Below are 18,262 nucleotides of genomic sequence, written 5' to 3' on the forward strand. Positions count from 1 at the left end.
TGCACCCATCAAACATTTGTCTCACTGGAAAAATCTGAACTGACTTGAAACTCCACAGCAGAGGTACGATGAAAATATAGTACTTTTATCACACAGTTGATAAGAAGTGGGGTTATTTGAGATATATTCTCTCTCTCTCTCTCTCTCTCTCTCTCTCTCTCTCTCTCTCTCTCTCTCTCTCTCTCTCTCTCTGCCGCATGTGCAGGTGCCTGCAGAGGCTGAAAGAGGGCATCAGATCCCCCTCAGCTGGAGTTAGTTACAGGTAAGTGTAGGCAGCCCATTCTAAGTTCTGGGAAATAAGTTCAGGCCCCCTGCAAAAAACATCAGGCACTCAGCTAAGCCACTTCTTCAGCTCCACACATAAAGCTGATATATGATCTCATTAGCTAGCCCAGGTTGGTCTTGAACTCACAATACTGTCTCTATTTCCCTAGTGCTATGAATACACACATATGCTACTTTGACTGTCATGCTATAATGTTAAATGATTAATATGTGAAACTATACTGTACTATGTACCATAATAATTATTATAGATAATATCACATTGAGTGCCATAAAACAGAATCTAGACAAAACCATGTATATGTTCAGTTGGGTTTGAGCTTGTGTGTAAGTTTATATGTGTCTTGTGTGTTCATATTTTTATAGCTGCTTTTATCTTATTTTATTTTATCCTCCTCTTTGTTTAGAGTATGCTTGTGCTTTTTAATACTTAGTATATGTCTCTATTGCTTTAAGTGCACTTATTTTAAAACCATCTTCAAAGGCAGATATGGTGCTACAACGTAGCCTGTAATCCCCGCATGTACTTAAAGGGATCAAGAGGGCCCTGATTTCCAGCCTGGGAAACACAGTGAGACTGTGTCTCAAAAATACAAATAAGCCAAAGGACAACAACAAAACAGTTTCACATTGCGTCACAACTCTCCTTTAGTTGGAAATAAACTTATGGAGTCCATGATACTGTTGCTGGCCGTTCCACTATCTGAGTCTTATTGTGTTTCAGGTTCTTGTTTCCAGAAGTTTCTCTTCCTCTCTCTCCTGCTTACTTCATCACTCACCCTCATTCTTGCTCTCTCAATCTTTCTCTTCCACTCAAAGCGGTTTGGTTGTTCACTAGCCAGTATCCAAGGTCCCCAAAACAGAATCATTCACAATGGGCTTTCCTTACCTCACTTTCAAGATGGGGGTATAAAAACTGAGTTTACCGCATAGGGCTATAATAATTAAATACATTAATTAAATACAAGCAAGAAACCTAAAATTGTGTCTAATCAATGGCAGGTCCCCAGTTTGTGCTTGCTCTAATTCCAGGGAGCAGTGCCTTTCCCAGAGAGGAAACCCCTACCCTAGCCCTCATTTCAAAGAGCAAACCAAACACTAGTCCACTTTTTTAAGTGGAAATATTTTATCTTCCTTTAACCCAGCAAGATATAAACTCCAGGTTCCCTGGGCCTGCCCTAGTCCTGGCTCCCAATGGTCCCCCATCAGTCACCCGGTGACTATTTCATGTCTGTTCAGATACTATTTCTAGCCACAGAGGTGGCATCATACATTTGATCTTGGCTAGTCTTTCCTGCCTTCTCTTTTCTATTATATCTATCATTGGAGACGGTGGTTAATCATGTGGTTGTAGCTCCTCTTGAGACATGGATTGGTAATATGTTACGTGTGTGTGTGTGTGTGTGTGTGTGTGTGTGTGTGTGTGTGTGTGTCTCACTGCTCTGATATTGGTCCCCTGAGCCATGTTGCACCCCACCCTTAAGTGAAAGCTTAAGGGTTCTTTGGAAAGTCAGTTGTGTTGGAAGGTGCTTTGCTGGGGCAAACACATGAAAGAGTGTTTTCCTGAAATGGACACAAGGGAAAGATGAAGGCAGACTTGTGAAGGAGTGTTTTCCTGAAATGGACACAAGGGAAAGACTAAGGCAGACTTATGAAGCAAACACGAGAGAGAGGATGTTCTGCTAAAGCAAACACGAGGCAGGACATGTGATGAAGGATTCTTCACTAACAACACACATGTGTTGGTCCATCTTAACATTTCATAGTTGAGCTACATTTGTCAGGACTCCATAGAGATAAACACACCAAAAAGCTTCTGGTGATGTGCTGCAGTTTCTTCTACTTCCATGGACTTAGGCTGATTGGCAGAGTGATGTCAGCTGAGACAGGCACACTATGCTGAGGCAAGATCCATGGATGACACATGATGTTTGGAGAGATATAAATAGGACTCTACAGATAGTGTCAGAGGCTGAGCTTGGCTTGCTTATGGAGCTAACTGTACAATACTTGTTGGTCTGGAGTCCCTGCTGACTCGTGCCAAGGCTGAGGCCTGGCTGTCTCTGCTAGGTAGTACCACTGCTGCTGATAAGTGTTTGCTATCCTGAACTAGACTATTGGTGTATCCATGAAATGTTTGCAAGTGGATCAAACTGCCGCTGCTGACCTGTGAGCTGAACTGCTAATTTCCAGACAACACGGATGGGAGTTGCTCCAAAGAACCTTTCTAAACAGGTCCACACCCCTCCCATCCTTTCTTTCCCACTATCTCTGGTGGGTGGTGGGCTAGAAGGAAGGTTAAAGCATTTAAGAGCCATCATTAAAAGTTGTATTTGAAAAAAAATTAAAGTTACACCACGCCCAACACCATGCCAGTTCAAGCCCTCCAACAACAACAATGTGAATCACCCACAAGACATAAATCAAGGTCTTCTCTCTTAATTCAGGGGCGTTTTAAGCTGGCAGATTTGGCTCTGCTAGATGGTACTGATCCAACACAAGCCCAACTAATTAGACAGGCTTCATCTTGAAGAAAAGGTTGTTTCTGGCTGCATCTCTGTCTCCTCTGCCTTCCTTTACCACTTGTTAAGGTCCCATACCAGCTCCTTTAAGGAAACGATTCTCATTATCCCTCGTTCAAGCATAACTGTCTCTATTAACAAAAACACAACACCCAAGCCCTCTCAAAAGTAGCTAGAATTTACCAGGATTCAATGGGATCCAATGGATTTTTTTTTCCTTATGCTCCAAATCTAAGTGGCCCTTGTCACTATCAGAATGACTAAAATCCAGACAGCCACATCAAGGGGTTGTGAAAAAAGTGCAGCTTCCACACATTGCTGTTGTCAGTGGAGATGTTAAACACCCAGCAACAATGTGGCCCATCCACTCTACCCCTAGATGGCTCACAAGAGACACGGGAAGAAAAAGCAAGAAAGGTTTACATAAAAGTTCTCAACAGCATCACTCAAATGGTTCACACAGCAAACGAGTTGAATGTCTTTCAACAGCTGAATGGCAAAACCAATTGTGTCACAAGCATACAATGGACGACTACTCAGTGATAAAAGAAACATGGAACAACATGGCAAAACTTAAAATAGCCATGCTCACCGAAAGAAACTGGACTGTGTACTAGTATATCCCACTTGTATAAAAGCGGAGAGAGTTACAGCTATTTATCAGTGACAAAAGGTAGAAGATTTATTGACTGCAAATAAAATAGACTATTAAGGGATAGGAAGGGATTATAAAGAAAACGGGGGAATGCTCATGAATTTGTGTATTACCTTAAATGTGATGATTGTTTTGTAGGTACATACTTGTATCAAAACTTAGCAAATTCTACACTATAAACATGTGTGATTCCTGTACTTTATTTTAAAAAAAAATCTAAATGCTGTGGCAGAGAGAGCTTGGTCCTATCTAAGGAAAAAGCAAGAGAGCTATCTAGCATGCCTTTACATTGCACCTCCACACCAGCCACCAGGTGGCACCAATCCCGACCGTGTACTTTAAACTTCACTCTGACTGTCCTCCGCTCTAAATGGTACATTTGCATCATGCCCCTCCCCTTAGGACTCAGGAATCTTTATAGAGAAGTGGGTGGAGAGACTGTAAGAGCTGGAGAAAGTTGATGTCTAATAGCAAAACAATTTTTGCCAGGAGTGATAGCGCAATTGCAAGTGTGAGCTCACACGCACAGCAGCCGGGACTACATGCACCAGACTGCATGCAGAGGACTGCACACAATCAGGCTAGCCACGATCCCACCACACATGCCAGAAGCAGGGCACCTCACGGAATCCCATCCCTAATTTCCCTAGACCAACAGTCTAGTTCAGTAGAATCAGGATATCAAACACAAATCAGTAGCTGTTTGACTACTGATGGCTTCCGGGGTAGGGACAGTCAGTTTTCTTCAGGAATCCAGGGCCTCAGAGACTCCCCATGCTCCAGGAGGGTCCCTAACCAGTGTCCACAGAAGCAATATTAAATAGACACCATGGGGATTAAAAAAAAGAGTTTAGGAACCTGGGAGGAGATTTCAGTAAGAGGGGTGTGAATGGGATTTCAGGAGAGGGAATAGGAAGTCGATTTGATCAAAACACATTCCATACATGTGTAAAATGCTTAAACAGTAAATTGCTAAGGTTTAAAATATGCAAAACAAACACACCCTCAAAAATAAATTTACACTAATTATTTTGGCTTTGGCTTTTTTGCTCACTTCTCAACAGATACTAGTAAGAAAAACCCTTGGAGAAAATAGTCTATTGCTTTTCTGCCCACGTGTATTAAGCACCTACAGGAAGGCACAGGGTGATTCTGTGGAGTAGAGGGGCACAGGAGAACGAAATGAAGAAAATGAATACACGGTATCCAAGTGCCCTCATCCGTGGCTGGCAGTCTGGGGCTGGCATTCTGACGGCTCAAACAGTCTCGTGGTAGGGGTAAGAATGGCGGTGTGCTAGCTGAATTTTTCACCTTTCAAGTAATTAGATGGCATCTAACAGACAAGCAGAGCTTGGCACAGAAACTGAAATTAGTGTGGTGTTCTCAGGGAGAGTAAGCAGGGCAGAAAGAAGAGCCTGTAGAGTGGAGGCCATTGTTGGCGAGCGGGTGTGGGTGAGTGGAGGCCATTGCTGCAGAGTAGGTGTGGGAGAGGGGGGTCATATGAGACCACAGAGGGATGCTCTTGGGAGATGTCTGATGCTAGAGAGAAATGGGCCTTCAAGAGGGACTTGACATTTTAACAGGAGGAAGGCGTGATGAGATGCAACACAGAAAATGAGCAGAGGGGATGGGTTGGGTCTGCATGAGACTGAGCCCAAGCCGAGGGCTGGCAGGATCACAGCCATCTGGGTCATGGCTTGTGAAGCACTGACCTCAGGGAAGAAAATTAGCCATGTGGAAATAGCAAACAGCAAAGTGTAGGTAGTCCTTCTAGGTTCCTCTCAGGGACAAACTAACGATGCAGTCATCAGATATTTCTGGCATCTTAGTTAAGATTAAGTGACATATTTTATCTGATAAGCAGAGAATTTGTAGACACTTGAACTGTCGTTAATTAAAGTTTGGCATCAGAGCATGGGTTTGAAAGTCAATAATTTGAGAGCCTGTGCCCCTATGTCACTGCCCACCATCATCATCATCACAATCACCATCACCCTCATTACCACCATCACCACCACCACTATCACTACCATCACAATCCCCATTACCACCACCATCACCCTCACCATCACTATCACATCCACCACCACCATCACCATCAGCTAAAGAATAAGGAGAAAGAAAAGGAAGTGCCACTAGATTACAAAATGAAAAATCAGTGAAACTAGTAATTATTTTTAAGAAAGTACAAGAAAGGAAAGGGTTAAAGGAACCCTACAAACTCTAACCTTTGGAGGAAGTAAGTGTGTGTGTGTGTGTGTGTGTGTCTGTGTCTGTGTGTGTGTGTCTGTGTGTGTGTGTGTGTGTGTGTGTGTGTCTGTGTGTGTCTGTGTGTGTCTGTGTGTGTCTGTGTGTTTTCAAAATTATAATTATCTGTGAAAATGGTCTAAAGACTAGAGCTGATTCTAGCATCGAGGTCAGTGGTTTAGCAGAAACAGAAATGGGAAGTGGATGCTAAGATTTTGAAATGACAAGAGTTTCTCTTTTACTTAAAGCCAATACTGAAAGGCAGGGGCTGAGTCCCACCAAAAACTAGAAGTTTAAACAGACAGCTTTTTTTTTTCATACAGAAAAAGAGAGAAAAGTTTGGAAACTAAAATTGAGAAATAGATATGCCGATGATCAGTTAAACGTGGCTATTTAATCTGTACATTTATCTCTTTGCACTCCCAAGACCCCTTACTAACATGAGAACAGGGGATTAAAATCTTCCAAGCCTACAGGGACAAAGAAGGTAGAAAATGAGCAATGGCACCAGATGATGAATGATGGGAAGGGAAGGCATTCGAAGACCAAAGAGAGCTGCATCCCAAGTACACAGGAAGGGCAGGATGTGGCTCCAGGAAGGAACATCACCAATCAGAGGAGGAAATCGGTCATCGTAGGACTCTCCTACGTCTCATACAGCCAGCCTTACATGAGCTGGTGGGTCATCTCCTCCTTCAGGGAGACCAGGCCAGCAGTAGTGTGAAGATCAGATACCCAAGTAAATCAGGGCCTTGTGAAGATCATGGTCCTGGCTTCCTCTTATTGTTCTCTCTGAGCTACAGTGCTAAGTGGACAGATCTCAGGTGGGAAACTGGTAAAGGGACCTATGAAAGTCACAGGTGCTTATATTTGTAAATTACAAAATAAAGATGCATATACACACAAACAGAGGCACACACAGCATACACACGGAGGCACACACATATAAACATACAGAGGTACACACATACACACAGATGTACACACACTCACACATGCACAGGCACAAACACACAGAGGTACACACACACAGAGGCACACATACATACATGCACACATACACACACAAAGGCACACAGACACACACAGATGCGCACATGCTCAAACAGACACATACATAGAAACACACACACACACACACAGAGGTGCACACACACACAGAGGCACATACAGAGATGCATACATATATATACACAGACGCACATACACACACAGATGCACACACACATATATACAGAGGCACACATTCACATGTGGCACCCTCGTCACCCACTAAAGCGCAGTGAGTAAGCACAGCTCATAGGAAGGGTCAACCAAGGATTCCAAGACCTTGGAAGCAATCTTCCAGAATGAAGAAGGAGGCCTGATGAATCAGGATAGGAGGTGGGGGCAGGGGATGGGGGGAGATGACAATGAAGAGAGTGAAAACTAACGCTAACATTTTTAGAGGAATAAAGTAGATTATATGCATGACACAAGTGCAGACAAAAATAGGTTGCTATAAAAAGGAACACTCAGGGAATAATAAAAAGGTCATAAAATTTAAAAATATACATACAGAATAAATGAAATAAAATAAAATCAATAGACTACTTGAGAAAGTTGAAGAAATGTCACAGAAGACAGAAGCAGAGACCAAGGCAAGGAGAACAAGGCAGAAGAAATGGGATCAGAGGGTTCAATAATGAAATAGCCAAGGGGAGAGAAGTTGAGAGAAAATGATTATTTATATATAAGACACCTGCGTGAAGGTGGTTTTGCTTTTGTTTGGTTGGTTTTTTTTTTTTTTAACTACTGTACCAATTGAACACCCATGTGGGGAATAGGCCACATGTCCCCTCTGACGATCACTGGAAAACAACAGAAAGATGTCTCCACAGATGTGAAGGGCAATCATTTCAGCTGAGAATTTAGGCAAATCATCACACTTCAAATAAAAAATAAGACCATTGAGAAACTTCCAGAAAGCACAGGTAAATGGTTCACTTTCCACAAAACACTTCCTAAGAGGCAACTTGAGAGTGAGCCCAAAGAGGATCGATAAGATCCAGAAAACAGACTTTGTACAGGGGAGGAGGCCAAGGGAAGGATTGGCTATGGAGAATGCTAAAGAGGGAGCAAAGGGGACCAACTCGGCAAGAGTCCGCCACCTGTGTGATTTTCAGTTGTAGAGTATCTGGATAGAATTGGTGATACATGACAGACAACTAAGAAAACAAAATTACAATCAGGGCCCTGCAAGATGGCTCAGCTAATATAGACGCATGCCCACAAGCCTGAAAACATGGAAGATGAGAACTTGCTCCTGAAAGCTGTACTCTGACCTGCACATGGGCCCAAGGGTACCTGTGTACACACACACATGTGCGTGCTCACACGAGCACACACAGACACACAAAGGTGGTAATAACAAAAAATAAAATATTAAAATACAGTCATCTTTTTAAAATTCATTTATTGTTATTTATTTATTCATGTTACAACCCGCTCACTGTCCCCATCCCAGTCACTCGCAATCTTTCCCCCCATCCTCTCCCCTTCTCCTCTGACAAGGTAGGGATTCTCCTGGGTCTTCCCCCCCTCCCCTCTCTGACAATCAAGTCTCTTTGGGGATAGGTGCTTCTTCTCCCACTGAGGCCAGACAAAGCAGTCAGGCTAGAGGAATACATCCCATGGGCAGGAAACAGCTTTTAGGATAGCCCCTGCTCCAGTTGTTTGGGACCCACATGAAGACCAAGCTACACATCTGCTACATATGTGTGTGTGTGGGGGGGGGGGGTATGTCCAGCCTTTGTATGCTCTTTGGTTGGTGTCTCTGAGAGCCCCAAGGATCCAGGTTAGTTGACTCTGTTGACTCTGTTGGTCTTCCTGTGGAGTTCCTATTCCTTTCAGGGGCCACAATCCTTCCTCCTATTCTTCCATAAGAGTCCCCAAGCTGTTTGGCTGTGGTCTCTATATCCATTTGAGTCAGCTGCTGGGTGGAGCTTCTCAGAGAACAGCCATGCTAGACTCCTGTCTGCAAGCATAGCAGAATACCATTAACAGCGTCAGGGTGCTTGCCAATGGGATGGGTCTCAAGTTGGGCTGGTGATTGGTTGGCCATTCCCTCAGTCTCTGCTCCATCCCCGGTGCCTGCATTTCTTATAGATGGGATACATTTTGGGTAGAAGGTTTTGTGGGTAGATTGGTGTTCCTACTGATCCATTGGGGTTCCTGCCTGGCTACAGGAGGCGGCCTTTTCAGGTTCCATATCGCCAGTGTTGTGAGTCACAACTAAGGTCACCCCATTGATTCTTGGGTGCCCCCCTTATCCCAGGTCACTGACACATCCTGGAGATACCCCTGGGAGGTTCAGAATCAGGTGTGGTGAGGTACAGGAGAGATGGCCATGAGAATGAAGAGGATTCTGTAATCATCATATCTTGACCTGAGTTGTATTAAAAACAGAATGCAGCTCGGATGACTTGTAGGCAGATGTAGTAGCCTTTTTGCCATTTTAAACACAAAATTGCATGTCATTTATCAATATGTATAAGTGAATACAGGAGTTAGCAACAGATCAAATACTATAAACTCCCAGTCAGCATTTTATTTGCCTATAAACAAGAAATAAGAATAATGAGCTGAGGTTTGTTTTTTAGATAGTGTGTCAGTCAATGTGCTGTGTGGGCAGGCTGGCCTTGAACTTTGGGTGTTCCTGCCTCAGCTTCGCAAGCTCTTGGATTAGAGGAGTGGAAGACAACTGGCACCTCCTTAAAAACTGAATAAACTCTCCTTTACAAGCAACTGCAGTCTTTTTTTGTCTGTCTGGCTAGGCTTCTACTGCTTGCTTGCTTTTTGTTTATAAAAGAGTAGATGCTTATCAGAAATGTCATCAGAAATCTGTTTATAGGCTTATCAGAAATAATGCTTGAAAATGGAGAGATTAAAAAGACAGGAGAAAGAGCACAGATTAAGATTCTGAGTATTTCCCTGGAAAAGAGCATACACAGGATAAGAAATGTTTAAGACACACAGGGTGTGCTTGTCTCTCAGCTAAACTCACTGTCAGTGAGGATACACTGTTCCATGCTGTGGGGAGGAAGCTGGTTCTGTGCACAGATACCTCTGAACAATACTGTGATGGTTTGTATATGCTTGGCTCAGGGCATGGCACTGTTAGGAGGTGTGGCCTTGTTGGAGTAGGTGTATCACTGTGGGATGGGCTTTAATACCCTCATCCTAGCTGCCTGGAAGCCAGTCTTCTGCTAGTTACCTTCGGAACAAGAGGTGAAACTCTCAGCTCCTCCAATCCCATGTCTGCCTGTACACTGCCAAGTTCCTGCCTTGATGACAATGGACTGAAACTTTGAACCTGTAAGCCAGCCCCAATTAAATGTCATGCTTGTCAGAGTTGCCTTGGTCATGGTATCCGTTCACAGCAGTAAAACCCCAAGACAGATGCCTTTTTGTGCAGCTTCTCAGCATCCTAAAGGTAATTTCTCACAGAGATAATTCCACATAATTCCTGTGGTATGAGTTGAACACCACTGTGACCAATCCATATGATCACAGTTCACCCTCTGACCTATATGGGGTGGACACTTACGATTTCTGTACTGTGACACCAGTCCACTGATAGGTAGAAACACAGTTCGTGTGATCTGTCTCATTTGGACATTGTCATAGATTTTTGGTCTTTCCAAAAATAAAAATAAAAATAAAACCTAGTTTACTTTAGCTTGTCTCAAGTTTTCATTACCCAAATAGAGAATTGGCTATGCCTCAAGGAGTGTTTTGTGGGAAACAGCTGTAGAAATCTGAATACACTAATAGATAAGTATATTTTGTTTCATAAAATTAGCTGAGGTAGCTTGATGAAAGTATAAATTATCTTTAAAAAAAGAAAAAAAAGGAGAGGAGAGGAGGGGAGGGGAGGGAAGGGAAGGGAAAAAGGGAAGGGAAGGGAAGGGAAGGGAAGGGAAGGGAAGGGAAGGGAAGGGAAGGGAAGGGGAAGGGGAAGGGGAAGGGGAAGGGGAAGGGGAAGGGGAAGGGGAAGGGGAAGGGGAAGGGGAAGGGGAAGGGGAAGGGGAAGGGGAAGAGAAGAGAAGAGAAGAGAAGAGAAGAGAAGAGAAGAGAAAAGAAAAGAAAAGAAAAGAAAAGAAAAGAAAAGAAAAGAAAAGAAAAGTGAGAGCTGGTGAGGTGGCTAAGTCACCTAAAACTTGTCCTGCAAGTGGAGCTGAGCCGGACGACCTGCATGGTAAAAGAGAGAGCTAACTCCCGTACCTTGTCCTCTGACCTCATGTATTATAGCATGTGTGGGGGCACATATATACACAAGAGAAATAAATATGTAACTAAAATAAGTAAATATGTAACTAAATGTAATTTTTAAGAGGGGGGGCTATAGAGATGACTCAGCAGTCAAGAACACTTGCAATGCATCAGAGTTAAGTTTCAGCACCTATATCTAGCCGCTCATACCACCACTAACTCCAGATCCAGGCAAACTTACAGATCTTACACTGTCTTCGGGCCTCCATGGTCGTCCACACACATGTGCACATATCCATGCTCAGAAACACACATAGCTCTAAATAAAGATCTTTTTATAAGTGAAAGAGGGCTCTTGTGGACATTTTTGTTTCCCTCTCTCTTTACCAACTTCCCTCTTTCTATTTGAGCTACCAATTTACAATGTCTCGTGCCAAATCATTGGTGCAAATTATACACTTTCCCTCAAGTTTGGGTCCCACTTTCTTACTTTTTCTTAGATGTGTATGACTGTTTTGCCTGCATCAGTATATGTGTACCACACGTGAGCCTGGTGCTCATAGAAGTCAGAATCGGGCACCACATCTCCTGGAACCGGAGTTTGAGGTGGTTATGAGCCACTGTATGGATGCTGGGAACTGAACCTAGGTCCTCTGCAAGGGTAGCCAGTGAGTGCTCTTAATTGCCGAACCATCTCCCTAACCCTATTCTTACTCTCTTCTATCTCTGGCCCCAGTTTTGTAATTGGCTGCAAGGCGTGCATACCTATTTACTTCCCTTGTCAATACTACTTAAGCACTGTCTAAAAGGGAAAGACATTCCCGGTCTCCCTGCAGAGACCTCCAGAAACATAACACAGGCTTTACATCCATGATTCTCACAAGTAACTAAGTAAATAAACTCAAGCAAAAAATCAACCTGGCCATTAAAAGTGTGGTAGAGATAAATGCCAGCTTCCTTTCACAAGTATTATACCAAACTCAGTGTTGAGGATAGAACCCATGGCTTCCCCTCCAAGGCTCAGGAATCATCAAGGAAGAAGGGGTATAAAGAATGGAAGACCCACAGGAGGAGGAAGCCTGTTACAAAGAGACACCTTCTGAACATAAGATGGCCATTGCACTGAAGCACTCACTACAGATGTGGTACCTGATAAGATCTGCATTTCAACTTAGAAAATGGAAGGGCTCGAGAGGCCCCACCCCTCCCTGAGGGAGGACTGAGTTTATGACAAGGAGGAGTGTCACTTCCTTCAGTGAGGTTGCCACTGCACTGATAAGTTATGGATGCTCCAATAACTAATACCCCACCCACGCCCATGGAAACAATTCTGATTAAACCCCAATCACATATACAAAAAAGAAACTGAAGTTGAAGAGGAAACAGTTGGGAAGAAGAGTTTCCATGGGACAAGGATAAAAGAAGGTCATGGGGTGAAAATGACTAAAATTAATTATAAATATATATGAGACTACCAGAGAGTAAATTATATAATTAAAATGTGTGTAATACAAATAGATAGAATAAAAGGTTCTTGTGCGTGTTAGCAAATACTCTACACGCAAGCTACATCCCCAGCTCTGATTCTCCATTTTTATTATAACCAGTCAGTGTTGTATTTTTATCACAGATAATTTAAGCTTTGAATTATAATTTCCTTTTGGATAAATAGGTGGGGCTTTGTTTGCTTTTGTTGCTGTTGTCATTTTGGTTGCTCTGCGCCAGTCCAACAACTCAAGAATAACAGGAAACGAACAAAAAAAATTCAAAATCATAAAATGAAAATACAAAACAGCCAAGAATCACGGCCAGCTTTTTGACTTTTTGGTTTGAGTGGAGCAGTGCGCTCGGCATTCCCAGGTGTGCAGCGTCCTGTGGACTCCTCAAGGGCAGACTTGACGAGGATTTTGAGATGGAACTCATCGCCATTCCTGTGTGATAGTCACATGACATTCTCATAACACCTACTGTCAGTTCCACTAACAAGGCAAATAGGTTTGGTCCATTTTGTATTTTCAGTCAAGCCAGCAAGCCAATTTCTTATCGGCAAGTTCGCAGTTCATCAGAGCCACACTCATCAAAGAGAAGGAATTTGAGCACAACAATTTCACCCATGACTAGGACTAAATAGAGACCCAAAGTATGAGGTATTGTTTGGCCAATGCAAACAAGTCTATCATCAGGTATCCCACTGCCTGCTTGGACCTGGGCGAGAGTCAATGCAGAGTGGTCTGCATTGGCTTTAAGAGAATATCCATCCATGCGATGCCTGAATAACATCATTTCAGATAAGCCATCTTCTCTAGGAGGACAATGAAAACATCCAGTCTTTCTGTTTATTGTGTATTACTACCACAAGCAGCCACCATGACCTCGGAGAGGTGACCCCCTGATCTGAACTGACTTCCGGTCACCTTTGGGGTACACCAAGCCTTCCCTTGTTGGGCTTCAAGTTTCTGAGCAGGCCCCCATCTAAGCCATCCCTGTATCTGGGCACTTCGCCCCCTTTTGTGGTGCGGCTGTGGCGAGAGCTACTGCAGGCATGACAGAAGCTGCCCAGGAGAGCTGCGGTCCTCAGCTAGAGCAGAAGTCACAGGCGGCATGGCCTCGAGCTGAGATTTTCAAGTGGTCTAACTAAAGAGGGGAGCATGTGTCTCTCCCCAGAGCACTTGGCCGAACTTGTCCAGGCCGTGGTCACCCCCTACTGCTCTGCTTTCGTAGGATGTCTGTTTTTTCCTAGCCAAGTAATGGCCGAAGGAAATTACTTCAGACTTTACTTGAACGGTCATGAGACTGTTCTGATTTGGAATTTTTAATATTTGACTTAAAAGTCACCTTTCTGGAATATGAAAGTGTCCCTGGGATTTTTTTTTTCTCTGAAAGCAATTTAAAAAAACAAAAAACTCATTTGGCTTACTTGAACAGTAAAAGCCAAGGTCACAGCTCTGAAAGAGGTTCCTACAAAAACAAAGATTGACTCGCCCATGTTAAAGCGATAATACAACACTGCACATCCATGTTTCTCTTTGAAGCCAGCCTCCCTATCCTAAGCTGCTCCTACAGCTCAGTGCAGTGCCTTTGATTAAATACCTTCAAGGCTGGGCTTTCTGCTTCCAAAATCTAAACCTTGTGGTGGTTATTTGGTTATATCTCTGGCACCTTCTGCACCTTTATATAGATATATAAGTATGTATGCAGTGTGTGTGCATGTATGTTGACATGTATATAGAGGTATATGTGTATATGTAGGTAGGGGCATGTGCACACATATGTGTATGCATGCACGTGCAAGCTTAAAGTTGATACTAGACATCTTTCATGATCTCTCTGCATCTAATATATTGAGACAGTTTCTCACTGAACCTGGAGCTCAAGGGTTAGGCTGGTCTGACTCGTCAGCTTGCTCAGGGGATTCCCTGTCTCTTTTCTTTTTTTTTTTTTTTTTTTTTTTTTTTTTAAGCGAACTTGATGCGAGATTTTATTATTGAACGATTTGGTAGGGTATAGGAGAACTATTGAAGCCTTCAGGAATGCAGGGCTCTCCACTTGTCCAGAGGACCACGATTGGGGATATATTTGACACCACAGCCATCAGGAATGAGCCGCTTCTCAGCAACCATGTCTTCAAATTCATCTGCATTAAACTTGGTGAAGCCCCACTTCTTTGAGATGTGGATCTTCTGGCGGCCAGGGAACTTGAACTTGGCTCTTCGCAGAGCCTCAATCACATGTTCCTTGTTCTGCAACTTGGTTCGGATGGACATGATGACCTGGCCAATGTGAACCCTGGCCACTGTGCCCTGGGGCTTCCCAAAGGCACCACGCATCCCTGTCTGGAGCCTGTCAGCCCCAGCACAGGACAACATCTTGTTGATACGGATGACATGGAAAGGGTGGAGCCTCACTCGGATATGAAAGCCATCCTTGCCACAACTCTTTACCATGTATTTGTTGGCACAAATACGGGCAGCCTCCAGTGCTTCAGAAGAGAGTTGCTCATATTCATCTGACACCATATGGCCACAAAGTGGGAATTCATCAACTTTTGCTTTCTTCCGTCCCAAATCAAAGATTCGGATCTTAGCATCAGGGACACCACGGCAGAAACGAGACTTTGGGTATGGCTTGTTCTTACAATACCGGTAACACCGGGCGGGGCGGCGGCCCATGATGACAATAGGATCGTCGGTGGCGCGCCAGAGGAAAAGAGACCTGTCTCTTTTCATACACCATAATTATAGACAGACTGCTATGCATAGTATGTTAGTTTAAATGAGAATGGCCCCCATAGGCTCGTATATTTGAACTCTTTGTCCCTGATTGGTGGAACTGTTTGGGCAGGATTAAGGGGTGTGGCCTTGTTAGAGAAGGTACAGCTCTATTGAAAGAGGTGTGTTACTGGGAGCGGGCTTTTGAGCTTTCAAAATCCAACCTGTAGATCAGGGCATTAGCTCTTAGCTACTGTTCCAGCAACATGCCCATATGCCTGCTTCCATGCTTCCAACCATGATGATCATGGACTGACCCACTGACACAGTAAACCAGCCCCCAATTAAATGCTTTCTTTCATAAGTTGCCTTGGTTATAGTGTCTCTTTACAGCAATAGAAAAGTAACTAAGACTCCCACCCAGAATTTACATGGGTTCTGGACATCCCAGATCCAGCCCTCACTGAGCCATGTCTCTAGCCCTATACTGTGTTTGTGTTAGGAGGTGGGAACGGGCTCAAAACTAGGATCACATCCACTGAAAGGTTAAATTAAAGTATCTCAACATATCAACCCAAGACTACAGAATCACATCAGAGGTGGCCACACAGAGCTAAAACACGTACAGCAAAAGCCAGCCTGGTTTCCTTTGCCCTCCTATGTCTTTAATGAGCAATGACATGAAAACGCTAGAGCTAAGGCCTTGTTAGACATAAACGGCTTTTCTCTTGCTTGCTTTCAGCTACCATGATGCATTTTTCTGACAGTCTGTGCCCATTAGCAAGTCGTTGTCTCTCCATTGCACATCTGCCCTTCTACATTCTACTTTGCAATGGGACGGAGGCCCTGCAAAGCATGTCTCTGCTCTGCCAGATGTGGAGCACTGTCCGCTGGGAGTGATGTGGCTGCTGCCATCTTGAAACCAGAACAGCTGTAAATATCCTCATGAGAATCTCGCACAATCAATTATTAGTGTTCTCTCGTGGAAGGGGGTGTGTGGAAGGTCGTTAGACCTTTGTGTGAGGTTCCAACCACTCTTCTGCACGCCACAGCTGCACACAATCCTGCCCAGATGCACGTGATATCCAGAGGTGATAGACTTCACAGGCTACAGGGGGTTAAATGAAGGGGCTCCAGTATGAAGTTTTCAGTAGGTCATCATCAATACTGAGATGGGCTTTTTGGTGATGTTGCTGCTTGGGTTCACCCACATATCAGTAAGCAAGCCAAACAAACTCTGGCTTCACCAAGCTGCTTGAGTGGGATTGTCTCTTTGGCCTGTCGTTGGTGCCTGGGGGAAACAAATGATTGCCCTCATCTCCCCAGGGAACGCTGAATGACACCATGTGGCTCCCATTAGGTTCTGCCAACAGGGAGAGCTAGAGGGACTCTGGAACGTGGAAGAAGGCAAGATCCTTCCTGTCCCTTTCCAGGTCTTTTCATGGTTACCCCAGGAGGAAACCTCCTGGGAAACCAGTAGCTGGTTACAGTAAGAGCCAGTTCCACTTTTCAACTCTTTTCGCATTCCCCAAATCACACCGGTGGCTCAAAGGTACCATGGCCACAGCTGCTCAGGCACGCAGCTTTCCCAGAAGTCTGATCTCAAGATTTTCAAGACAGAGGCTCTTCTGAGCTCTTAGAACAGTGGTTTTTAGCCTGTGCGTCTCGACCCCCTTGGTGGTGGTGGGGAGGTGTCGAACAACCCTTTCACAGGGGTTGCATATCAGATATCATGCATATCAGATATTTACATTAAGATCCATAACAGTAGCAAAATCACCATTATGAAGTAGCAAGGTTTTATGGTTGGGGTCACCACAACATGAGGAACAGTAGTAAAGGGTCACAGCACTAGGAAGGTTGAGAACCACTGTCCCAAATTATTAGCACCAAGCAGCCAGAGTCTCAAACTGCGGGATATTCCTAGAGGTTCTGGGTTCAGAGAGCCCCATCTGTTTCCTTTTTTTCTCCAGGCCTAGGATGCTACTGCACATAATCACTGGCTGTGTGTTGCTCCAGCATCCCCTTATCTTTTCAGTACCCTACACATGTGTAATTAATTCCAACATCCACCTCTCACTATAGAAATAACTGTCTGGTTACTGCTTTCCCAGCTCAACTCTGCCATAAAAGCTGCTGGCTTCAAGGCTCACCCTCACCAAGTGTTATGCCACTCGTATTTCCTAGAGTTGAGCTGAGAACCAATGAAAGAGAAGCAGAAAAATCATTTCAGTGAAACCAAAGATAATAGATACTGATCAACTAATAGAGAAGTAACTTACCACAGGCCCAGGGTAACGCCTAGCTGAGGACCTAGCTGAAACAGAGGCCATGGGAATGATGCTTAGTGGTTTGCTTAGTCTGCTTTCTTATTCAACCCAGGACCAATCTGTCTAGGGATGGCACTACCCAAAGTGGACTGACTAGGCCTTCTCTCATTAATCATTAATCAAAAAATGTCCCCACAGGCTTGCCTATGGGCCAGGTAGATGGGGGCATTTCTCAATCAAAGTTCCTTTTCCTAGGTGACTCTTGCTGATGTCAAGTTGACAAGAAACTAACTGGAATTCCTTGTAAAAAGCACTCGGGGTAGAAAAAGGCAGGTCCTGAGGCTTGCTGGTCATGAACCCTGCCAACTTGGTGAATCCCAGGCCACGAGATACCCTGTCTCAACACACACACACACCACACACACACACACACACACACACACACACACACACACACGCATATGCACAAGCATACACACACTCATTCACACACATACCCATGCACATGCACACACACTCTTGCACAGGCACATGCACATACTTACACACACACACAGACACATGCACTCTCACACACAGAGACACCCAGACACACACACACACTCACTCATGCACATACACACACATGCACACACACAAAGAAAGGGAACACTCAGCTAGCAACTTCTGAGTTTCTGGGAGTAATTCATAAGCACGGAAAGGTTCAACTTCCCACCTTCCTTCCTGGGACACCTTTGCCCCCACACATATGCATCTATCTTCCCCAGCAGCCCTGACTTGTTGACCTCAGAATGAGGTAAATTTGTGAAGGCTGCAGTTATA

At 44.2% G+C, this 18,262-nt stretch overlaps 1 pseudogene; it reads right to left on the bottom strand.

Moving 5' to 3' along the window:
• Positions 14,416–15,174, bottom strand: Rpl10-ps3 (ribosomal protein L10, pseudogene 3; annotated as a pseudogene).

This window comes from Mus musculus, chromosome 9 (assembly GCF_000001635.26).
Source record: "Mus musculus strain C57BL/6J chromosome 9, GRCm38.p6 C57BL/6J".
In the NCBI taxonomy this organism is placed as follows: Eukaryota; Metazoa; Chordata; class Mammalia; order Rodentia; family Muridae; genus Mus; species Mus musculus.